Genomic DNA, 27,733 nt, shown 5'->3' on the forward strand with positions numbered 1-27,733 from the left:
TAGTGCTCCTATGATTATGAGTACAATTTCCACTGGCATATCCCATATCCTTCTTATTTCTATTTTCAGATCTTGATACTTATCCATTTTTTCTCTCTCTTTCTCTTCAACTCTGGTGTCCCATGGTATTGCGACATCAATGAGTGATACTTTCTTCTTGACTTTGTCAATCAACGTCACGTCTGGTCTATTTGCACGCATCACCTTATCTGTTCTGATACCATAGTCCCAGAGGATCTTTGCGTGATCGTTTTCTATCACTCCCTCAGGTTGGTGCTCGTACCACTTATTACTGCAAGGAAGCTGATGTTTCTTGCGCAAGCTCCAGTGGAGGGCTTTTGCCACTGAATCATGCCTCTTTTTGTACTGGTTCTGTGCAAGTGCCGGGCATTTGCTTGCTATGTGGTTTATGGTTTCATTTTTCATATTGCACTTCCTACATATGGGAGAGATGTTATTTCCGTCTATCGTTCTTTGGACATATCGGGTTCTTAGGGCCTGTCATCGCTAACCAGTTCTTTAGTCTGTCTCATGTATTGTCCGTGCATTGGTTTGTTGTGCCAGTCCTCTGTTCTCTCTGTCATTCTCCTGTCTCTGTATATTTCTGGGTCTTCGTCTACTTTCATTAGTCCTTCTTCCCATGCACTCTTTAGCCACTCGTCTTCACTGGTTTTCAGATATTGCCCCAGTGCTCTGTTCTCGATGTTGACGCAGTCCTCTATACTTAGTAGTCCTCTCCCTCCTTCCTTTCGTGTTATGTATAGTCTGTCCGTATTTGCTCTTGGGTGTAGTGCTTTGTGTATTGTTATATGTTTCCTCGTTTTCTGATCTATGCTGCGGATTTCTGCCTTCGTCCATTCCACTATTCCTGCGCTGTATCTGATTACTGGCACTGCCCATGTGTTTATGGCTTTTATCATATTTCAGGCGTTGAGTTTTGACTTGAGTATCGCCTTGAGTCTCTGCATATATTCTTTCCTGATCGTGTCCTTCATCTCTTGGTATTCTCTATCCCCTCCTTCCATTATTCCCAGGTATTTGTATCCTGTCTCATTTATGTGTTTGATGTTGCTCCCATCTGGTAGCTTTATCCCTTCAGTTCTCGTTACTTTGCCTTTTTGTATGTTGACTAAGGCGCATTTTTCTATTCCAAACTCCATCCTGATGTCCCCAGATACAATCCTTACAGTCTGGATTAGGGTATCTATTTCCTTGATGCTCTTACCATACAGCTTGATGTCGTCCATGAACATCAGATGGTTGATTCTGTTGCCTCTTTTCTTTAGTTGGTACCCGGCATCCATCTTCTGTATTACTTTTGTCATGGGAATCATGGCTACTACGAAGAGTAGTGGGGACAGTGAGTCGCCCTGGAAGATCCCTCTCCTGATATTAACCTCTGCTAGTCTTATTCCAGAGCTTGTAAGTATTGTATTCTTGTTGCGCATTGTATTTTTGAAGAAGCTGATGGTGTTTTTCTCTGCCCCATATATCTTCAGTCATTCTATTAGCCATGTGTGTGGTATCATGTCGAAGGCTTTCTTATAGTCTATCCATGCCATGCTTAAGTTGGTTTTCCTTCTCCTACTGTTCTTCATTACCATTTTGTCTATCAGGAGCTGGTCTTTTGTGCCCCTACACTTCCTTCTGCAGCCTTTCTGTGGGTGGGGGATGGTGTTTGTCTCCTCTAGGTAATTGTATAGCCTTTCACTGATGATACCTGTTAGTAACTTCCACATTATTGGTAGGCAGGTGATAGGCCTGTAATTACTAGCTATATTTCCCTTACTATTATCTTTTTGTACTAAGGATGTTCTTCCTGTGGTCATCCATTTGGGTGCATGGTGATTTGAGATACAATGCTGGAGTTGTTCTGCTATTCGTGGGTGTAGGGCCTTGAATTTTTTGAGCCAGTATCCAGGACTTCATCGGGACCTGGGGCTTTCCAGTTTGGCATTTTCTTTAGTTGGTGTCTGACTGTGTCTGTCGTGATCTCTGTGAATCTTTGTTTTATTCTTCCTGTTTCTTCTTCCTTGACTTCCTGGAGCCATGTTGCATGTTTGTTGTGTGATACCGGATTGCTCCATATGTTTTCCCAGAGTCTCTTACTTGGTTCGGCTTCAGGAATTTCTGGGTGGTTGTCTTCCCCTCTTAGTTGGCTGTATAGTCTTTTCTGGTTGGTTCCGAATAGTTTGTTCTGTTGGTATCCCTTATTCCTGTTCATGTACCGTTGGATCTTATGTGCTTTGGCCTTAAGCCTCTGTTTTACATCTTCTATTGTGTTGTTTGGTCCCCTCTCTTGTACTTTGTATTTCTCGTTGAGTTCCTCCCTTGTTTTCTTGCTTCTTAGCCTTTTTTCTGTCATCTCTTTCAGTTTACTCAAGTCACATCTCATCACCATGATTTGCTTTTCCAGGCGCCTTTTCCAAGGAGGTTGCTGTTTTGGTTTCTGTTGGGTTGGTTGTGTTGGTGGTGTTGGTGTTCGAATCCCCATTAGGTTCTGCTAGTAATCTTAATCCTGCATATGCCAAGTTATTTGTTTCTGTAATACTGGTGGTGTGTATTATGCCCATTATTTCATTGACCTCATTTGTTTTCTCCCTTAATTTCTTGGTGTATCTGGCTCCATCCATTGTCTAATCTTTACTACCCATTCCGTCCTCTCTGTTACTTCGTCGGTGTTTCTTCGTGTATCGTTGTGTGATACCTCATCATCCCTGTTGTCTTCTGTGGCATCGTCTCTCAGTTCGTCTTCGTGTAATTCGTTGTCGTGTGACATTTCCCTTTCCAGTTCTTCTCTTTCTGTTGGGGAGAGCCAGTTCTTTTTCTTTATGTTCCTTACTTGGTCTGCCAGCCTCTGCTCTGTTTGGGGGGTGTTATTCCTCTCATTCCAGATGTTGATCAATCTTCTTCTATATCCTCTCTCTGTCGGGTTGCTTCTGATGTAGCATCTCCCTATTTCCTTATTTTCTTCTCTTGTCCATTTCTTTCTTTTTGCTTCTGTAGCTCCAATCTCAGGCTGTTGATTACTGTCGTTGTGGTGATCAGTTGCTGGATGACGACCTCCAAGTACCTGACCGTCTTCTCCTTCAATTGGGTTGAATACCTGGTTGCCGGACGAAGCTCCTCTGTTGCCAGAGGTTCCATTTACGTCGTTGTCGTTTATTCCTTCATTTCTTTCCATCATGCTGAGTTTTGCTATTTAACCCATAGCTGGACCCTACCCCATCAGGGATAGGTACTCATTTACAGCTGAGTAGACTGAGGAAATTATGGTAAAGATCCTTTCCCAAGGAATCAACGTCGAGGAGAGCAGTCACCCATCCAACGACTGACCAGCCCCAATGTTGCTTAACTTAACTTAAGTCCACATTATTATTATTATTATTATTATTATTATTATTATTATTATTATTATTATTATTATTATTATTATTATATTAATATTAAATAATAATATTAATATATAATATATTATATTAATATATATTATTATTATTTATTTTTTTTTTTTTTTTTGCTCTATCACAGTCCTCCAATTCGACTGGGTGGTATTTATAGTGTGGGGTTCCGGGTTGCATCCTGCCTCCTTAGGAGTCCATCACTTTTCTTACTATGTGTGCCGTTTCTAGGATCACACTCTTCTGTATGAGTCCTGGAGCTACTTCAGCCTCTAGTTTTTCTAGATTCCTTTTCAGGGATCTTGGGATCGTGCCTAGTGCTCCTATGATTATGGGTACGATTTCCACTGGCATATCCCATATCCTTCTTATTTCTATTTTCAGATCTTGATACTTATCCATTTTTTCCCTCTCTTTCTCTTCAACTCTGGTGTCCCATGGTATTGCGACATCAATGAGTGATACTTTCTTCTTGACTTTGTCAATCAATGTCACGTCTGGTCTGTTTGCACGTGTCACCCTATCTGTTCTGATACCATAGTCCCAGAGGATATTTGCGTGATCGTTTTCTATCACTCCCTCAGGTTGGTGCTCATACCACTTATTACTGGAAGGTAGCTGATGTTTCTTGCACAGGCTCCAGTGGAGGGCTTTTGCCACTGAATCATGCCTCTTTTTGTACTGGTTCTGTGCAAGAGCCGGGCATTCGCTTGCTATGAGGTTTATGGTTTCATTTTTCGTATTGCACTTCCTACATATGGGAGAGATGTTATATCCGTCTATCGTTCTTTGAACATATCTGGTTCTTAGGGCCTGATCTTGTGCCGCTGTTATCATTCCTTCAGTATCCTTCTTTAGCTCTCCCCTCTGTAGCCATTGCCATGTGTCATCGCTAATCAGTTCTTTAGTCTGTCTCATGTATTGTCCGTGCATTGGTTTGTTGTGCCAGTCCTCTGTTCTCTCTGTCATTCTCCTGTCTCTGTATATTTCTGGGTCTTCGTCTACTTTAATTAGTCCTTCTTCCCGTGCACTCTTTAGCCACTCGTCTTCACTGGTTTTCAGATATTGCCCCAGTGCTCTGTTCTCGATGTTGACGCAGTCCTCTATACTTAGTAGTCCTCTCCCTCCTTCCTTTCGTGTTATGTATAGTCTGTCCGTATTTGCTCTTGGGTGTAGTGCTTTGTGTATTGTCATATGTTTCCTCGTTTTCTGATCTATGCTGCGGAGTTCTGCCTTCGTCCATTCCACTATTCCTGCGCTGTATCTGATTACTGGCACTGCCCATGTGTTTATGGCTTTTATCATATTTCCGGCGTTGAGTTTTGACTTGAGTATCGCCTTGAGTCTCTGCATATATTCTTTCCTGATCGTGTCCTTCATCTCTTGGTATTCTCTATCCCCTCCTTCCATTATTCCCAGGTATTTGTATCCTGTCTCATCTATGTGTTTGATGTTGCTCCCATCTGGTAGCTTTATCCCTTCAGTTCTCGTTACTTTGCCTTTTTGTATGTTGACTAAGGCGCATTTTCCTATTCCAAACTTCATCCTATGAGTCCCCCAGATACAATCCTTACAGTCTGGATTAGGGTATCTATTTCCTTGATGCTCTTACCATACAGCTTGATGTCGTCCATGAACATCAGATGGTTGATTCTGTTGCCCCTTTTCTTGAGTTGGTACCCGGCATCCATCTTCTGTATTATTATTATTATTATTATTATTATTATTATTATTATTATTATTATTATTATTATTATTATTATTATTATTATTATTATTATTATTATCAAAATACTTTACTTTAACCAGACAACTGACCTGACTATCAGGTCTCACAGAGCAGGAAACTGACAGGTCTAGACCAGAAGCCAAGAGCAAGCACTTAATTTAATATCATTACCCATAAGCACTATAAGTTGACACAGCGCCTCCAGCCCTGAAACCTGCATATTCGTTACCCTCCTTCTTTCTAAAATCTATAACGCTGCTGGCGAGTTAATTGATCTAGTCCGCCAGATAGTTTCTTAAGCCTTTGATACATAAGCTCCCTGAACATATGCTGGGTAATTTATGTGGCTTGTATCCTCATCTCTAATATGATTGCTGGAAACCGGTTAGACCCTCTGAAGGTGCTTGTTATATACACATATACAACCATTGTATAATAGCAAGCACCTTCAGAGGGTCTAAGAGATTTCCAGTAATCATATCAGGTATGAAGATACAAGCTACAAAAATTACCCAGCATATGTTCAGGGAGTTTATGTATCACTTAAGAAACTTTCATGATCAAGATTCTCCCGGATTGGAGAACAAAATTTAAAATAACCTTACATTCAATCTAAACACCTGGATCGAAAATTAAAAAGCCTCATTGAGATAAGGTACTGGAATAACAAACATAAAAATATTTGTGTAATAAACCTTTCAAGCAAAGAACTGAACCAGAATCTTAAATGTGCTTTAGGTTATGGTTTAAAGTATGCCATTAATGATGAAGTCTCGTGCGCAAACATCATTTCAGAGATATCCAAACTGGAAAAGATAAACACAACTATATCACCTTCAATTAATTTAGTTAAAGGCCTTGTTTTCAGATTACGTCAAATACCTAACAAAACAGTGAATTTCCCGGTAAGATTTATAGATGCAATTCAAGAAACGAAGACAGATAAAAGTTTGCATATTACTAAAGCTGACTAATCCAATTGCTTTGTAGTAATGGATAAAATTAGTTACGTGGAAACAATGGAAAACTTATTATCCGACTCTAGTCCTGACAAAAAGCTACGGAAAGATCCATTAGCTGATGACATAAAAAGTTTCAGTTCTAAAATAAAAGCTATACTAAAGGAATTCAGTTAAATAATAGATAAAGTGACGACGATTGGCACATCTTTACTTTACATGTACGGATTAATCAAGAACCATAAAAGTGATATTCCCATTCGACCCATTATCAGTTCAACCGGTTCTATTAGCTATAAACTCTCTAAGTATCTAGTTAAAATACGATCACCTATCTTGGGTATTATTTCAAATTCACATTTACAAAACTCTGTTGATTTCTGTGCTAATATCAAGTACTGACAAATGAACCAGTTTTGATGAAACATCTTATTTACTAAAATTCCGATTGATGACTTTCCTCCATATTTATCACAACTTTTGGGCTTGTATAATCTAGAATTACCTACCAACGTCATTATTAATTCTGCATCACTTTGTATAAAAAATTGTGAATTCAATTTCAATCATAATTTTTATGAACAAATATTTGATATGCGTAAGTAACCCTCTTTTGCATCTTTTGTCTAACATTTACATGGAGTTCTATAAGTCTAAATTTATTCCAAGAAATTTACTCTCTAAGGTGTTTTGGGTTAGATATATAGACGACTCTTTGTATTGTAAAAGAAAATGTGAACATTCCTGTTTTCTTGTATACAATTAATAAACTTGTACCATCCATAAAATTCACAATAGAATATGAAGAAAATTGTATGCCAGTTTTGGATGTCTTAGTTATTACAAATAACACCAATTTCTTAAAAGTATACAGGAAACCCACGAATAATTTGTCATATATCCATTTTCTACTCTAACCATGCTAAACAAATTAGGGTGTCAACATTTTCCAGTATGTATCTTAGAGCTCTTAGAATTTGTAATCCTGAATTTTTGGATGATGAGTTTAAAATTATTGATAAAATAGGAGATGCATTATGTTAGCCGCCATATTTTTTTGGAACTTTGTAAAAATAAAGCAAAAAAGACATATTAGAATCCAACCAGTGTTAACAAAGTACTTAAGAGTATTCTCTTCGTAGAATTTCATCCTAATTTCATTCCAGCTGTACCCATTTTAAAAACTATTGATATTAACTTAGTATTTAAATATAATAATGTTTTGAGAAATAAGCTAATTAAGAGTGCCCTATCAAATTCAAACATTATTGTATACAGCATTCCTTGTAAAGAATGTAATAAAATTTATGTAGGCCAAACATCGAAAGATATAAGGTGAGAGACTCTCAGCTTGCCATATCAAGAGACTTATCGAATAGGGGTATTACGGATCATTGGCTTAAGACAGGCCACGCTATTAACTGGGTTACTTTCTTGATAATCTGCAGGGTCAAAGATCACCGCAAAAGAAATCTGTTGGAATCCATTTTTTTTGAGGCCATTCAGATTAACACACTATAACGCCAACCCCCTTTCTGTCTTATATATATCTTATATATATCTTTGTCAACTTCTATTATATTCAGTGTGAACTTCAAAATGTAGAATAAACGAAAAAAAAACTTGTTCCAAGTCTCCAGTTTTTCACTCACTTTTCTACCATGGATTTAAGTATGAATATAAAAATTTGACTGTCGTCGCAATATCTTTCAATCGTGGTCTAAACGACATTACGATTACAGATATTTTATAATAAAAAATGAATGATAATGATATGGCATATTTTGCCAGGTACTGCAGAAAACTTTGCTTATCTCATCTGCAAATATTGGAAAATAAAGGTATAAAAGCTATTTCCACATCAAATCATGAAAGGATTTCTTTCTTCAACTTTATACTTTAAAAAAAAATGTTTACAGACTAGAATCCTCAAAAGCATCCACCAGCGAGGAGACCATTGGGAATATTCAAGATGATTTCTGGTTTTATTGAAATCAGCATGAACTTCCAGTCCCTTCGCCAAATAAAAATCTCCCAACTCTATAAACTTCTTTAACTCAAGGAAAAAGATTTACATTCAAGCACTTTTAAAGTTAAGGTGGAAAGAGGAAAAATGCAATTTTAAAAAATACTAGAGTTCCTGTTGAATCTGAATTTCGGGTTAACGTTGGCGTGTTCTTATTTTACTAAAATAAAATGGGGACAGAAGAAACGGAAAGTTAAGGAAGAAAAGAATCCAGTTCTCTCCCTTTTCAATATAAGGTTTTGTATTTTTAAGTATCTTATGTATTTTTATATAATTTTCGGTTCTGGTTCCCATTCAATTCTTGTCTCAAATTTCTTCTAGACGGATATAATCTTTGCCCAAACATTTAACAGGACACTTTGCTAAAACAACTGTGGTTACAGCTCAGTGAATATCGTTAACCAATACAATAACCAATATGGTTTATATTGTTTTACGTTTGAGAAGGCGTGACTCATTGTCTTGATAATTATGCCAAATAACACAGAATGCCCAGTTTCCTGGGCATTGTTTATTCCTGCTGCATCTTCGGGGCCGTTCAAGATGCCCCAGTCTTTTAGCTTATACATATATGTATATATTAGAGATGTATTGGATATCCACATCCACATTTTCTTTTATAAATCCGCATCCGCATTGACAATTTCTTAACATCCGCATTCGCGTTAGCATTGCAAACATCCGCCCACTGCTCATACTCATACATTGCAGCTAATAGTAGATATTTTTTTTTTTTTGCTAAATTTGGCTTTCTTCGTTTTATTATACGCAATACATGATAGACAATTACACATTTCATACAGCACATACTTCATAAGTAGCTCTGTTACAGCATATTTGTTTTAAAGCATAATTGTTTAAGTAATTTCATGTCATTTACAGCAGTTGAATCATAAAGACAGGGTATTGCATTTTTTAGGAAACTCTCTCTCTTCCAAATGCGAAGAATGGCTTCATTTTTGTTCCCCTATCATGCAATGAGCATGAAATAACCTTGTGCTAAGACAACTAAAACGTTCGTGTATCACTGTTACTGTTTGTATGTGCATATGAAAGTATACACACATACATAATTATCACTTATGTTTCTACTTTTAATGAATACATCAAATATTATGTTTGTAACACATGATTTTGAATTATTTGGCTGAAAATTGTCTTGAACAATTTAACATATCTAAATTATTTACATTTACAAAGTATCCACATCCGCATCCGCGAGGCTATGGTCATCAAATATCCGCATCCGCAAATTTAATAGATTGATATCCATACCCGTAAATGTACAAAAATTGATATCCGCTTACTCAAATCCAATTGAATAATATTTATCCAAATATTGGGTTAAGAGTGTTACAAAATTTCTTCCTTTTAAATTGATAAAAAGTTATTTGTTCAGCCTTTTGGAGTCGCACAATTTTCTTCAAATGTGCTACAGGTAGGCGAACACTACCTTACACAGACTGCTCATCCTCAGTGGATCAATTACCTTTACACACACTGCATGATTCCACTCTTTCTAGAATGCTGTCCTCGGTTTCCCACTATTAAGCCCCTTACTTTCTAATACGGCTTCCACTACATCTATTCTGAAAGTTCTAAGTCTTCCAACACTGTCGTCCTCTACTCTTCCCACGTGTGGGAGCCATCTCAAAGCACTTTGGTCCATTTCCCCATTTGCATCCTTTTAGCACTTCTTAAAATGAATAAAAAACCTCACTGATTTTTTCTTCATTTTCCTGTCAGATTCTCAGACTCTGCAGTTCATCTGTCTGGTGACTCATCGTACCTCGCATTCTTCCATTTCCATTACACTCACTCCCAATTAACTACATAAATCTACTTTTTCTGTTCTTCAACCGTTCAAATTAATTTTTCATTCCTCAATAACTCACATTTACTCTCATCGTTGTATTTTTGCAAACTATGTCATATAGCTTCGATAGTTGCTCTATTCCTAATCAGCGATTATCTCTTACAAGCATCAACCATTGCACACGCCATTCAACGACTCGTCTCCTTATCTTCTTCAACCATTCAAATTACTTTTTCATTCCTGAATAACTCACATTTACTCTCATCGTTCTATTTTTGCAAACTATGTCATATAGCTTAGATAGTTGCTCTATTCCTAATCAGCGATTATCTCTTACAAGCATCAACCATTGCACACGCCATTCAACGACTCGTCTCCTTATCCCATATCTTTACAACATCATTTGTCCTTTTTCTTATTTCTTGCATCACCCCATATGAAACAGTCATAGAGGTACAACATACCATAGGTACACATCCATTTATATACACTACTGAAATAATAACGTTTCCGCTTGTGTAGCCAAACATGCTTGTAATTCATCATAGAACCTTGGATTTGCTCATACCAAACAACTTTTTTATGCCATAAATCCTTACCATTCTCCAAACTGCCTCTTCATCCATTCTATCCATGTATGCCAGGTGCATTTTTTTCCTCTTATTTTCAAACGGTCCAAATAACCTTTTTTATACTGAACACTTGATTCTTTTGCTCTCTTAATGTCTAAATCTAAATTCTTCTTCCCCGATCTGTCCTTGTTACCTGCCCTACTTCCTTAATAGACAGCTATTCTTTTTCCTGAAATTTTTCCGAACTTTCATCGGTGTTCTGCAGCATCAAACATTCAAAACTATAAAATCTTCATGTGCATATAATATATATATATATATATATATATATATAATATATATATATATATAGATAATATATAATATATATATATATATATATATATATATGATATATATATATATATATCTATATATTTTGATTTTAAATTCAACTTAAAGGTAAAAAAGTGATTATTATACGAACAAAGTTACGTATGTATGTGTATATGTATAAAGTTACAGCCAATAAGGATACGTGAAATGATGAGATACAAAGTACTTTGGCCTTATTTCCATGTCTTACTCAGCATCTCATCGTTTCACTCTTTCCTTCGTGGCTGTAACTTTGTTTGAATAATAATCAATTTTTTACCTTTAATTGATTTATAATCATATATATATATATATCGAAGATTCGTTATACACGAAGGATTTGATAGTTTTTAATGTTTGATGCTGCAGCACAACGATGGAATTTTGTCCAAGTGGGTTGCTACTGTGTTGCGAGGGAGAAGCTCGGATAAAATTCAGGAAAAAGAATAACTGTCCCCGTGTGTAGAATGAAAGGCGACAAAGAGTTTCAGTAGAAGGATTATATATATATTATATATATATATATATATATATATATATATATATATATATATATATATAATATATATATATATATATATATATATATATATATATAATATATATACTTTTAGGGCATAGTTTTTATCTAATACAATTTTCGTTAAAAGCAATTGCTTTAGTGGCATCAATAAGTTTCTTGCAGGTATCTTCATATCGACGAAGTTTTTTCCGATTCTCGTTCGTCAATTTCTGGTGAAAAATACGCAGACTTCCTTCTTCCATTTATTGAATTTTGTCACGACAGCTGTTTCGCCTTATGGCATTATCAAGCGACTACTGACTTACAATCTGACCTTTCGGCCTATTTATTTCATCGTGTGGGAGGTATGACCTTGAGGTATGGGTACTGGTTAGTCTAGGGATTAACAGCTTAAGGGCGTTGTTTTGGATACAAAGAACATAAGGACATATGTACTGTGACAATAAGAGTGATAGTTTAAACAGTGGTTAAATAAATATTCAAAATACAATGCCATGTGCTAGAGTTTCCTTAAATGTATGTTTAAAATTTAATTTGTTACATGTTGGTTTTAGATAAAAATTACAAAATTACATAGAGGAATGAAAATGAATATAGAAATCTAAATACAGGAATACAAATATATGTATATATTTTATAGCATGCATAAAGGTACAAGAGATCATTTCTGTTTATACATAAATGTGTATGATTTAAATTTGAGTGATTGAGCATGTGTGTGTGTGTGTGTGTGTGTGTGTGTATGTCCAAAATGGTCTACGTTGTTTAACGGCTGCTGATTCGTGTTGGGCGGGGTCTCAGCGACCTGAGCAAGGATGTTACTTGACTTTCGCTGACGCTGGGTCTTCTCATGTCTTCCAAGGGGCGCGATGTTCTCGGTGGATTGGGGCGCGCTGCCTGGTCCCTGTTGGCTTGCGTATTCCTTCTCCTGCTGGAGGGGAGTATATGGTCCGATTCTTGTTCCTGGGTGCCTTCTATGAGCTCTTGTAGAGATGGCTTCCTGTCGTGAACATCTATGTAAGGTTGATGGATGGCCCCTTGATTTCTATGAGCCAGCAGACGTCTCCGAAGGGTCGTTGTAGTGTGCCCGATGTAGTTTTGGCTGTTAGGTTTACACACCTCCTCTGGACAAGTAAATTTGTAAACTACATGCGTGCACATCTCCTTTGGTCCCCCCGGAGCTGTGCTGTTCTTCATTATTAAGGCTGCTACAAGGTTGGGCTTATTTTATGGTAAGGGGCTTTTGGGGTTACGCCTCTGTTTATTATCCCGCGTAGTGTGCAGCAATCCTCCTTGTATGCAGACCCATAATGTACACGATGGTAAATAATCAAGTTCTCCGTGTTGGGTTGGTAAAATTCGCCCATTTTCTTTTTTATTGCTGCTTCGATAATTTGATCTGCATACCCGTTGTTTGTCAGCAGTTGGCGAATCCGGTCGAGTTCGTTATGTATATCTCTCCATGATGAGCTGTGTGTGAAGGCTCTGTTGACATACGCACTCACGACAGACTTTTTATATGCGTCCGGGCACTCCCCGCGTGCGTTCAAGCAACGGCCAGCGTTCGTTGCTTTCGTATAAACGGTCGTCTTAAACTGTCCTTCTTGTTGTTTTACCAGGACATCAAGAAATGGCAAAGTCTTCTGCTGGCTGTGCTCTGTGGTGAAGTTGAGCACTGAGTTTCTTTTCAGAGCATCTGCTAGTTTTCTGGCATCTTCAGGTTCTTTTATTGTGACGAATATATCGTCGATGTACCGCCCATAAATCCTAGGTTTTTGATGTTCTCTAAAGGTCCTTTCTTTGACGGTGGCCATGTACATATTTGCAAAGAGGACCCCTGGTGGGGATCCCATGGCGACTCCGTCTACTTGTCGAAATAATATATACTAACCCTATATTCGGCAAGGGTATTAACGAAATTTCGGCAAGGGTATCAAATATCAGGGCATGAAACAAAAAAGAATTTAAGTAAACTAATGTGTTTTTTATTTTGCTAGAAAAGGTTGGCATTTCATTCTCATTCTGTAGGGTCACTATTTCAATAGACGAAAGTGCTTCGCTGTTAATATCAATTTACATTTCCTAAGCTAGACTTAAAAGACCAAAAACTATAAAACTTTAAGCAGTTACAATATTTGAAGTTTGTAAGTTTGGTTATTATAAAAAAGCTCTACATAATGGTTTTGAATTATAGGTAGTTCTTTTGTTTACTCCCTGTAATATTGCAGTAATACAACAACGATGCAGAGAGCATTGCTTAGTGACGCGACTCCTCAGACCTGACTCGATCTATTATTACCGCGATCTAACATCTATAATTCACTCCCACAAATGTGTTTCCACAGTTCTAAGCCGAAATGATCCTGAATCAACAGCTTCGGCGCACGGTTCCCCCTTAATCAATTTGTCGGTATATCAGAGAGAATAACGTACAAAGAAGAGGGTATCCAGATTTCAATGATGCTTTTACCTGCATATGGCTGCCCGTTTGCAGGAATACGGTCAGGAATATTTAAGCATTAACAACTTTGAACGTTAAGCCTCCAAGGCATAAAACCAGAACGAAAGGAGTTGGAGTTTGTAATAAAAAGAGACATACGTGTAGCTTAAGTAACAGGAAATCCGTCGTGGAAAAAGCTTAGTGGAAATTAACTGACGAGTCAGGATTTGCTATGATGAGAGAGAGAGAGAGAGAGGAAAAAAAAGCAACGACGTAAATATCTAGTTAATGTGTTGCAATGGGAGATGGAACATAAGAGGGAAATACCTGCTACGATAAAACTCATACAAATAAGAAAAACAACCGAGTATGGAAATCAAACTTTTTAGAATATGAACATACTTGTATTTAACGAAAATCTATCAGAAATCACTAATAATTTCCGGGATGAAATTCAGACAGTTTTTGTGGCACCTACCCTGCCTATTATACAACACTGGAGCACTAAAAAGCTGATACATTAAAAAACTTTATGGTGAACAGTTTCAGCAAAACTTAGCCCTCGATTGGAACGCAGTCTTGAACAATGGGGGAACAATATCAGAACAATAGGAATTAAAGCTGATGAAGTCTTTGTGATAGTCAGAAGAAAAATCATTATCTACTCCTATAACCATAACAAGCTCGGGAAAAATACGGTGTTCAATAAAAAAGAAAGGAAAACATATCGGGGGATGGCTGAAATTGGAGGAAATCTACAACGATAATAACAGTTATTTTCGAAGAACATCACTGTCGCTACGGAAGACTTTTCTTAAGCAAAGAGAGCAAATCAGTGGAATAAAATATACATAGGCTATTTTAACGATTTTATAAAGTAAGAAATAATACATTTGACATCAAGAAAAAAGTACTTCCCAAATTTATGTGAATTACTTTTAAAACTAAATACTAATCTATCATTCAAATATGTTAAGACACAATAGAAAGCCTCCAGTAGCAAGAAACTTTATAGCTAAGCCTTTTAGGGTGATCTGTCAGTACACCAGAAAACTAATTTTTTCGAAGAAGGTGATACGTAAAGAAAAACCACAGACAATTTCATAAAACTGAATACTGTCCTCTTTAGGAAACCAATAATTAAATACAAAAAAGAGGAATTCGCCTAGAATTCATACGTGTGAGTGAGTGTGTGTGTGAGAGAGAGAGAGAGAGAGAGAGAGAGAGAGAGAGATTACCCGAATAAGCAGCAGAGGAAGAACTCCAGAGAATAATCAGATCTCGAAGCTACAAGGGATTAACTGAGCATCCAGGATCAAATCTTTGGAACCGGGCAACACAAACAAGTAAAAAATGCGCCAAAGTTTCTTCGTGGCAATCGAGTTTTCTGTACAGCGTATAATGTATGAAACTTTCAACCACGGTCCGCTGGTTTGCACCTACTGCGGGCTAACTTGAACCTTAAATAAAATAATAACTACTGAGGCTAGAAAGCTGCATTTTGTTGGGCTTGATGATTGGAGGGTGGATAACCAACATGCCAATGTGCAGCCGTCTAACTCCAGACGTTAGTAAGATCTGAGGGGGGGGGGGGGGGGGGGGGGGGGGGGGGCAGAAAAGGTGCGGACGGACTAACAAATAGCCATTTTCTTTGACAAACAACTAAACACTGCTCTTATATTTCAAATATTAACGTAATAAAGAACGACTATGGTTGTCTACTCTGCATAAAGTAAAACTTATGTATGTGTGATTAAAATGAGACAAGACTAAACCACACAAATACACAAGAACAAATGGAGTCAAATTTATCAACACACAAAATCACATCACGTCTAATCTACCTGGAAAAACGGCAGTGAAGCATGTTGGGTTTCAAGCATCAACAGTCATTTGATAGGATAAAGAGATTGATCACAAAGATGTCAAGTAGGTTGAAGGCGCGATCTGACCTCCAGGTTACTCGGGGCGTGTGTTAAAATCCACACTCAAATAGCTCGTAGTTTCACCAACGGAAATTAAAATAAATACACTAAATTTAAATAGGAATAATTGTCTGTACTGTTTAACATGCACATTATTTATTTTGTACATTTTCATTCTAATAAATAAATCATAAATATCCTATCTTGAAATTCCTTATCTTTAACTTGACGCAAAGGACCTTTTTCAGACCTTTTTTGGCTTTTCCATAGGACTTTCCTACCCACAACAAGAACAACAGGAAGAACAACAATAACAGCAACAACAAAGTAGTTTCTAAGCTTTCTCCCCAAGTAAGCGATAAACGTAAATTTAAAACATATGGATAGCGATAAGTTCCGAAAAATAAGTAAAATGACGTTTACTTGTCGGTCTTCAACTAATATTTTCAATTGGTTCTTTACCAATACAGAACAAGGAATGGATGAAACATGACAAAATAGAATAGTTATCTTTTATTTCCTATTTTTTTTCTGTGGCGAGTGAAGTGAAATTGGTCTCTGTTTTGAAAATTGGCAGGCTAGTTCCCAAGTGAACAATAGACTTCTAACCTTTCTTCTTCTTTGCCAACGTTATCCCTTCTCTACTGCCTTCTATCAAAGGCATCATCCTCCAAAAAACCTCTTCTCTCCATATCTACCTTCACTTTATCTCGCCATCTAATTCTCTGTCTTGATCTTCTTCCTCTAACAGGTTCCTCCCAAACCCTCTTTCTCCCTCCTCGTCACCCATCCTCAACACATGCCCATACCACCTCAATCGTGACTAATTACTTCTGTAATCTTTACTAAGCCTGCCCTTCTTATTCCAATCTCTCAGGCAGCGATATTGCCATAATCCACCTCAGCATTCTCATCCCTGTTCTCTCAAGCTTTACTTCATCTTTTCTTCTTAGAGCCCATATTTCCGATCCACACATTAACACTGGTCTTATCACTGTGCTATAGATCTTGACTTTAGCTTGATTGACATTTTCTTATCAGATACTACTCCAACTATTTCTCTCCATTTCCCCAATGCAGCTTTTATCCTACTGTCAACTTCAGCCTCATATCCTCCCCCTTGGCTTAAGGTAGATCGTAAGTATTTAAACTTTTCCACCTGTTTTATAATCGAGCCTCTTCTTTCTTGCATTACTATTCCTCCTCTATCTTCCTTACTGCTCACCAAAACCTTTGTTTTATTCTCATTCACCTTGAAGCCACCCTTCTCTAAAGATCCTGCCAATCTCCAACCCTTCTCTGCAGATCTTTCTCATTTTCGGCAGTAATCACCAGATCATCGGCGTTCAGACTCCTAACCTTAGTTAATATCAAACCAGTTGTTCAACTCCTCTCTCTCTCTCATGTGCGAAATAACGGATGAAGTGTACTTCCGAAGCCACCACAATACACTAATACTTAAGAAGGTAAAGAACAAAACTAGGATCACCAGGAAAAAGAGCAGAGATGTAGATCAGTGTTTACAAGATGAGTAAAATCTAATTAACTAGAGAAAATAACTTAACATTTTGAAAGCTTCCTTGAGATGTTATTTTTTTGTACATATTGGCATATACGACGTTAGCAATAGAATAGCGAGGCAAATGTATTTGAATTAATTTTCTGTCATACTTAAGACCTGCGCTGCATTGGGGTGTTTATTAATTTAACCTGGCCGCCATAAGGCCTAACTCATCTTCTAATTTATATTCACATTTTCTATTCAAGAAAGCCTCTGTTGCCAGTAACGGGATCATATTAGATTCGAATTTTTGAACTGCATTGCAAATCCAAATGTCACATTCTACGTATTTTCAGATCCAGAATTTTATATTAACGACATATTTCCCGTTCAAATGCCTTCTCATGGCTTACTTTCCGATAGGAATGTCCTATTCCAATAACACATTTTGGCAAATGGCAGTTTTATTGAACGGAATAGTACTTCCTACGCCAGATCTAGATTTCATTCGCGACTATGCAGTCTTTGGATGGCTCCAGCGTCTGATATGATGCTTAGCCTAAAAGCAGACCCATTCTTCACGAATCTTTAATATCCGTTACGTTGTGGGATTGACTACTCCGCTGTCCTATAGTAGATTCACATCAGCCGTGCATTGGATGTCTAGGCCAGTCCCTTACGACGCTCCTGATTGGCTGTTGATAAGCCAATCACGGGGTTTCCAGCCGTGTGATTGGCTTATCAACAACCAATCTGGAGCATCGTAAGGGACTGGCCTAGGCATCATATGGACGGTTGATGTGAATCTATTATTACTTCTTGTTACTGCATTACAATATTCATACTCATTAGATGAGAATCAATATGCAGACAGCAAACATTCCAACAAGACTGTATTTTAGTTTAGCATTAACTAATTTATAAGCAGCACTATAATCAAATTGAACACGACTTACTTAAAAAGTGCATTCTTCAATAACCTTAAATAACCCCGTGGAACACGACTTTCGTTCCTTATGGAAATTACTCTTTAATAAGGAAGAACTAGCATGGACAGATTTTATCAGAAAGTACCGTAAACATCCTGGGATGTTTTTAAAATATCCCTTAAACATATAGTAAACTTAGATAAGAAGTGACGTAGACTGACAGATATTGGGAAAAGGGTTATCAAAAGAGCAATGACTAATGAAGTAATATTTTTTTTTACACTTCGGATTAGTTAATAGTTCCACATCTTTACCTAATAAGAGAGAAAAAGTTCTCATTCTGATCTAAAGTAGGAGTTAAATTTCGTCCTCCAAAAGTGCCAATATTACCACATCAATAAATTTCGAATGGCATGAAACTGGATACCAAGTACTGAAGAGAGAGAGAGAGAGAGAGAGAGAGAGAGAGAGAGAGAGAGAGAGAGAGAGACCTTATTAAGCTCAGCGTACTTCAGTACACATAGCGTTCCTCAGAGAGAGAGAGAGAGAGAAAGAAGAGAGAGAGAGAGAGAGAGAGAGAGAATAATTTCGTATTCCTTGTGTTGGTGATCCTATGCCCTTCCCATATTATACCCTCCAAGCTCTCTATGCTTTTTCAAAGACGCTACGCAAACAGTTCCCTTTATGCTGAAGGGGCGCCTGAAAGAGCTTTTCACTGGACTCATTTTCATATTCCACCAAAGAGGAAGGGACTCCTGAGGCAAAGGCTTACTCTAAAGTTTTTTTAGAAATGTGCTTATTGAGCATAACTTCTAATAAAGGTGGTTGTTACCATGATGACCAGCTGCATGAAAAGAAAGTTATGAAGACACCAAATGATAAATGTGAAGGTTAAAAATATCTGTGTCTCATTTGTTTAACTATAAAAGTCTAAATCTTAACCCCCGGAAAATCCAGCAATGAGAATTAACAAAGTCCCAATCAAAACGTAAGCAAATTCAACCGATATTGATACCTAAAGAGACACCAGATTGCGTAATATTCCCTTGTAGACGCACGCACTTCCAATAATGCTCACATATAAATATATATTATATTATATTATATATATTATATAATATATATATATATATAGATAAATATATATATATATATACTTATATATATATATAATATATACTATATATACTTTATTTATTTATATATATATTAACCAAAACTATCTGTGGGCAATAGAAAATTCTCCCTTTCCGTTAAAACTTTGGTACAAAGCTTAATGCTCACCATGAGTGATATGCAGTCATTCACGTATAGCATTGGGTATAATAACCAATGACACTTCCATACTAACCAAAATTTCCTTTTTAAATGTCCAATCAATCGTTTTTTTAGCATATTCATAACTAAAACTACTGACTTCTTCAATAGTGATAAATACTACAAAACGCTGTTTTATTTAATCCTTAAAAAAAAATATTAATAAATATTCCAAAATATTATGCAGGGAAATTCAAGATGGATACGTTACTCAGATACTAAATTAATCTTCGATATTAACGAACTACAATTGATAAAATGCTCACTAGATAATAATTCTATTTGCCCCTTTACGTATTACATTATGTTACCGTTTGGGTCATTTTCGTTTCTCAACGCAATTTATTGAATTTTCATAAGGAGTTGAGAATTTTATTTTAGAATAATTACAGCTGGTTAGACATATAAATCTCAGACAATTAACGTTCGCTCCCAGACAGAGAGAGAGAGAGAGAGAGAGAGAGAGAGAGAGAGAGAGAGAGAGAGAGAGAGAGAGAGAGAGAGAGAGAGCATCATTCACTTTGTTTATAGTAACATGCGTAGTAGGTTACACTAGTCTGATGATACTTCCTCTCCCACATCAAATAAAATCAATGTAAACAACGCAGGTCTCTTCTACCTCCTCTGACCAAAGAAGAGATAAATTAGGTCAAGCAAAACAAAAGGCAACTTGAGTCAATGGAGCGTTCATCCAACTAAAATTTATCTTACCTCAACGAAAACTGTATTCCAGATCAACGAAGGAAAGTTAAGTCAACAAAGAGGTTATGAAGACCTAAGAGAAAGTACCTCCAAAGGCGAAAAAAAAGAGGTATATAGTGCTTAGGATATTGAAGAACTGAAGGTTCTACTACCTGTAAAACTGGAAGAATGGGCGTTTGGCATCGACGCTATCGGCACATATGTCATAAATCCAAGAGACACTTGAATACCTGACTCAGTTAAGAACGCAAGTTATTCCTTTTCACTTATGAAGTGCTATGGACAAGGTCGAATACCAAAGAAGCAGCACTTGCGTGTTGTAATCTTCTGATTTCACTCGGCTTAACAATCCTGAGGCAAGTGAAACCGTTTCATCAACAAACCGGATTTCAAATCACTTGGATTTCTGGAAGAGGTAAAACTATGAAGTTTCTAGTGGTGAATACTGTAAGTGTCATTCACAATGCAGATACAAAAAAATGTATCAGAACAATAAATCAATATAATTGAAAATTCTTTTCTTTTATTATTTTTCATCTAAAAATTATGTCTAAAATTATACGACAAATCATGATTTAATGCTGAAACATTGTGGTAATCCTACGACATCCCACCTTATCAGCAAGTACCCTCCTTTAAGCAATACTTAAGTAAAGAATAAATAAAAGAAAACAATAAGCTGATCAAGTAATTATATAATGCTAAGAGTTCATCATATAATGATACAGAGCTGACCTTTTTTTGGACCATGAATGATAAATGAAGATATTAAAGAAGCTTATGGGAATGATTTAAAAAATGGCAGCTGAAACAAGCAATGGTGTTTAAAAGCCAAGAGAAAAGGATAAAAAAAATATGACAATGTTAGAAAACAAAACATTCAACATGTTCTTTCTACAAAAAAAAAAAAAAAAAAGATTTATGAAAGTTCATTAGAATACATGAAAATTCCACTTCCAACATAGTTCCACGCTGGTTTTCGAGCTCGGCTGCCAATCTGGTGGTCTGAAGTTCGATTCCCCTCGCTCGGATCCCACAATAAACTGTAGGTCCCGTTGTTAGGTAACTAATTGGTTCCTAGCCACGTCAAAATATCTCATCCTTCGGGCCAGCCCTAGAAGAGCTGTTAATCAGCTCAGTGGTCTGGTTTAACTAAAGATATACTTAATTTTTTCCACTTTCGACATGGGTGGACTCATTTAAAACATTTACAAATTTGAAAATCGCTTGATTACGTAATACTCACAAGCACAAAACAGAATTGCCTTTGATGCAACTTGAAGGAGAGTGAATGACCATCGCGAGGTGGAGAGAGCTCAAGGATAATGAGAGAGAAGTGGCGAGGCTATCTGCGCTCTTCATCATGAAAGAGAACAAAGGGAGTGATGAAGAATAACACCCTCGGGGGATTTCAGGGCTAACAGAGGTAAAGGGTCTTAGAAATTTCCTGGTCCTTTGGTAAGATTCAACATCAAACGGAGGGTCCAATTGACAATTCAAGGTCACCGTGAAGATTCTTAATAAGCGGCCTTCAGTTGATGTTATCTCAATGGTATTTCAAAGTCGAGTGACTCCATGTTGTAGCATTTTATACCTGTGAAATTTCTGTATCACAGTACGAGGCAAACCAAGAATCTCTTTACCATCATAGGCTATGTTTGTTTGTTGGTTTGTCTGTATGGAACGAGTGGCTCTTCAGCAGCGGGACAAACGGCTTTACGTGACTTCCGAACCACGTCGAGAGTGAACTTCTATCCCCAGAAATACACTTATCTGACTCCTCAGTTATACGCCCGAGAATCGAACTCGCGGCCACCAAGGTGGCAGGCCAAGACCATACCGATCACGCCACTGAGGCGCTTATCATAGGCTATGGATTGAATTTCGCTTTCTGGAAATATTGGAAGGGCTATGCAGATTGGAGAGGTATAGTGACATTGCCAGTAAAGACTTGAACATAGTCACGAGACCTGTATGCATGATATAAAAAAAATCAGACAATAACTTTCCCGTAAGGGTTACCGGTAGCAATCAATTTAAAAGTTATAAAAATATAAGATTGACGAAAGCTGCCAAATCTGGTGAAATGTGATTATATAGAAAAAGTGGAACATTTTTTGAGGAACAAAAATACATAAAAATAACGAAATAAAAAACCCCACATGCGATGTGAATAGTAACTTTTAAAACAGTTGAAGTACTAATGGGAAGTGAAACCTGATGAAAAAGTTTTGATTTGCCCTCACCATCGTCAATGCACTTGGATTGAGTACCAAACGCAAGACATCAATTTTTCCGCTAGATCACTGATTTCCTTCAGTGTATAACAATGTAGACGAGATAAACGAATCAAACTATTTGCAAATTAAGAGTGGGTCCAGACTGGTGAGTTTTGATGTGGCGTCATTATTCACGAACATAGCTTACGATAATCTGCTTGAAATTTTACCTGTTGTCTACGAGAAAAGACCCCAAGATCTACCATTTTCCAAGAGCACTTTTATTCTTAACAACGCACTAAAGTAAAAAATTAAAATCAATATTCACTTCCATTTCTTAAGAGCATTTACGGATATGAAACACTGAGCATATTGATGATAAAATACATATGATTTCTGGTAAGATATTAAAATATCCCAATTCTGTATAAACAATGCATTATTGAAGAACAATAATGGGGTGATACAAGCACAAAACGAACTCTCATCCAACAATACTTAATTATGCGCATTTCTAATCCTATGTCATTCATGGGACAATTTTTCTTATGTTCAAACTGCAAAATCATTGCAAAACGGAAAAAAACAACATAAAAAATGCATAAAATATGCAATTGTCTTTCATGTCAGCAAAAACAATCATATTTTCAACTGAACCCCATTAATCACTAGAGACCAAGGACACATATGGTTTGGTATCCGAAATATGGTACCACCCTGTATATAAGTTTATATATATATATATATATATATATATATATATATATATATATATATATATATATATATATATATATATATATATATATATATATATATATATGTAGTATACATATATAACTGAATCACGAAAGTTGGGAAAGTGATAAATCCATAAATAAAGATAAATGCCACGAAGGAAAAATAAACGAAGGAGGTCTGCAAGATCTTTCGACTTTAAAAGTCCTTTACTGGGCAGATACTGACATAAATACGAGAAAAGACAATACAAGAAGGTTCGTATAACTGACAGATAGGGATTATAAAGGGATTAGTACCTAGAATCCGACACACCTGGAAGATAAGAAACCTTCCCAAACAAGCACAAACAATGTGTGCAATTAAAGGTTTAAGACAATCATCTCAGATACAATTTCCAGACAATTAAAGGATTATAGGTGACAGCTATTCGGAACTTGGTAAACAAAACCATATTCACAATACAATACAGACATACATTACAACAAAATTTAATATCTCTAAGGCAACTGATTTTTATTTAAGTCAGTAATTATATCTTTGAGGTCCTTCTTAAACATGTTACAGATACAAGGGTCTAAATGAAAAAGGCCACGACTAACATTGAAATTACAATGAAAATAAGTTGTATTAAAGCAGATTCTAAAAGATCGTGATAAGACATCTCTTGACCATGCAATTACTGAACTATCAATCCAATTAATTCGGTGGTTGTTTTCACTTAAATGAATGAATAATGCATTAGATTTTTGCCCAGTTTTTACAGAGTATTTATGCTGGCTTAGCCTTACTTCTAAGCCTTTGCTGGACTGTCCGAGATAGAATGAGGGACAATCCATACATGGAATTTTATATATTATGTTGTTGCTTTCTCTGGGGCCATTTTTTATTAACATTCTTTTTAGTGTGTTATTATAGGAAAAAACAAGGTTGACATTAAAAGCTTTTAACAATGGTTTAATGGTTTCAAATCCGTTAAAATAAGGCAAACTGAGAATGTTCTTAGAATTTTCTTTCTGTGTGTTATTCACAGTATAAAACTTTTTGTGGGCTTTATTATAACAAATGTCTAATATATGTGAAGGATAGCATAAATCTTTCCCTATTTTTCTTATGTATTCAATTTCTTGATCCAAATATTGTGGACTGACAATTCGCAATGCTCGTAAAAACATAGAGGAAAAAATTTATATTTTTATATTAAGATGGTGGCCTGAGAAGAAATGAACATAAGTTAAGTTGTTAGTCGGTTTCCTATAAATACTGGATTTACATTGAAATGGTTCTCTATGTATCAAAACGGCTAAGAAAGGGAGGCAATTGTCTTTTTCTAATTCTAGAGTAAACTTAATCGATGGTACCTGGTTATTTAATTTAGAGAGTAAATCATTTACATCAATACCGACAGGAAGAACAGCTAAACAATCATCAACGTAACGATACCACTTTACAGGAATATGAATGATATTAGGTAAGTAGCGTTTTTCAAAGAATTCCATATACAGGTTTGAGAGTAATGGTGATAAAGGATTTCCCATTGCCATGCTAAAAATTTGTTGATAAAATTCACCATTGAATATAAACTTACAATCACAAATGCACAAACTCGTGAGTGAAATAATGTGACCTATAGGTAGAGGTAATTCATGCTGAGTTAGTTCATTACTAAGATATTCTAAAATAGAGTCTATAGGGACTTTAGTAAAAAGAGAACATACATCAAAACTAACTAAATCTAGAGAATTATATATATGAGAATCCTCTTGATCAAGTCATAAAAAACTTCAATAGCATAGTGAAAAGTATCCTTAAAGATAAAACAGAACTACTAGGCAAATTGTCAGTCAAATCTCCTTCGCTACCTTACTTGTACGGATTAGTCAAAACGCACAAAGAAAATAACCCTATGCGGCCTATTATCAGTACTGTTGGTTCAATTTCATATAAACTCTCGAAATATATCACTAAGATCTTGTCCCCGCTACTTGGAACCATCTCCGATTCTCATATATATATAATTCTCTAGATTTAGTTGATAAATTATACAAAATTGCTCTTTGCCCTACTGATAGATTCGTTAGTTTTGATGTATGTTCTCTTTTTACTAAAGTCCCTATAGACTCTATTTTAGAATATCTTAGTAATGAACTAACTCAGCATGAATTACCTCTACCTATAGGTCACATTATTTCACTCACGAGTTTGTGCATTTGTGATTGTAAGTTTATATTCAATGGTGAATTTTATCAACAAATTTTTAGCATGGCAATGGGATATCCTTTATCACCATTACTCTCAAACCTGTATATGGAATTCTTTGAAAAACGCTACTTACCTAATATCATTCATATTCCTGTAAAGTGGTATCGTTACGTTGATGATTGTTTAGCTGTTCTTCCTGTCGGTATTGATGTAAATGATTTACTCTCTAAATTAAATAACCAGGTACCATCGATTAAGTTTACTCTAGAATTAGAAAAAAGACAATTGCCTCCCTTTCTTAGACGTTTTGATACATAGAGAACCATTTCAATGTAAATCCAGTATTTATAGGAAACCGACTAACAACTTAACTTATGTTCATTTCTTCTCAGGCCACCATCTTAATATAAAAATATAAATTTTTTCCTCTATGTTTTTACGAGCATTGCAGATTTGTAAGTCCACAATATTTGGATCAAGAAATTGAATACATAAGAAAAATAGGGAAAGATTTATACTATCCTTCACATATATTAGACATTTGTTATAATAAAGCCCACAAAAAGTTTTATACTGTAAATAACACACAGAAAGAAAATTCTAAGAACATTCTCAGTTTGCCTTATTTTAACGGATTTGAAACCATTAAACCATTGTTAAAAGCTTTAATGTCAACCTTGTTTTTTCCTATAATAACACACTAAAAAGAATGTTAATAAAAAATGGCCCCAGAGAAAGCAACAACATAATATATAAAATTCCATGTATGGATTGTCCCTCATTCTATCTCGGACAGTCCAGCAAAGGCTTAGAAGTAAGGCTAAGCCAGCATAAATACTCTGTAAAAACTGGGCAAAAATCTAATGCATTATTCATTCATTTAAGTGAAAACAACCACCGAATTAATTGGATTGATAGTTCAGTAATTGCTGGTCAAGAGATGTCTTATCACGAAATCTTTTAGAATCTGCTTTAATACAACTTACTTTTCATTGTAATTTCAATGTTAGTCGTGGCCTTTTTCATTTAGACCCTTGTATCTAACATGTTTAAGAAGGACCTCAAAGATATAATTACTGACTTAAATAAAAATCAGTTGCCTTAGAGATATTAAATTTTGTTGTGGTTTATGTCGTATGTATTGTGAATATGGTTTTGTTTACCAAGTTTCCGAATAGCTGTCACCTATAATCCTTTGTCTGGAAATTGTGTCTATGATGATTGTCTTAAACCTTTAATTGCACACATTGTTTATGCTTGTTTGGGAAGGTTTCTTATCTTCCAGGTGTGTCGGATTCTAGGTACTAATCCCTTTATAATCCTTATCTGTCAGTTATACGAACCTTCTTGTATTGTCTTTCTCGTATTTATGCCAGTATCTGCTCAGTAAAGGACTTTTAAAGTCGAAAGATCTTGCAGACCTCCTTCGTTTATTTTTCCTTCGTGGCATTTGATCTTTAGATATATATATATATATATATATCTATCTATATCTACTATAATAATATATATTTATCTTTATATATATATATATATATATATATATATATATATATATATATATATAGATATATATATATATCATATATATATATATAGAGAGAGAGAGAGAGAGAGAGAGAGAGAGAGAGAGAGAGAGAGAAATGGAAAGTATTGACAAGCACGGTAGTTTATCAAATGACACAGCAAAATTGAATGACGAGCGCAGTCATGTGAAAAAGGTTAAACGGAAAATGAGTTTTTAATAACATTCAGATTACAAAGCTCAGCAGAAATTCTTTCGATTTTACAACAGGAAATGACTGCCATTGAATAAAAAAAAAATGAATGCCGAGCACATGGGCGAGGTGAAATATGAGTTCCTTTACATAAAAATGATACAATCAATCAAATGTGGACTGAATATTTGATACAAAGAAAGGGGACTGAATGGTCACCTTTCGTAGTTACTAACATGAAGCAGAATGCAATTGATTCGTGTGCGTGCGTGTGCACTTAAGTATCGTTAATGCATCACAGCCAGTCTGTATATATATAAAGTAATTCAGAAATATTATCCATTGATGCGAAGATATGGAGGAGCAGAACACCGGATTCCGAGGTTGATCAGTGGCCAGCGTTCAAGGCTCGAGAAGACCGTCGGATGTGCAGTCGTTCTCTACAAAAGAAGGCTGGTTGGACATGTGAACAAAACAGGAGCTTTCCAATCCAGAAAACGTTGCCCGTCCAGTTAGGTGATAACTCTGTGGAGGGAGGCAGGGTTTAGAAGGTAATATCCAATCTCATGACTTACCAAAACGATTCCTTACGCTAATCATGTACAGCTATTATTTCCAGTAATAATTAGGTAATGCAAATTCTTATAAATATCAATTTTCAG

This window comes from Macrobrachium nipponense, chromosome 13, assembly GCF_015104395.2.
Source record: "Macrobrachium nipponense isolate FS-2020 chromosome 13, ASM1510439v2, whole genome shotgun sequence".
Lineage (NCBI taxonomy): Eukaryota > Metazoa > Arthropoda > Malacostraca > Decapoda > Palaemonidae > Macrobrachium > Macrobrachium nipponense.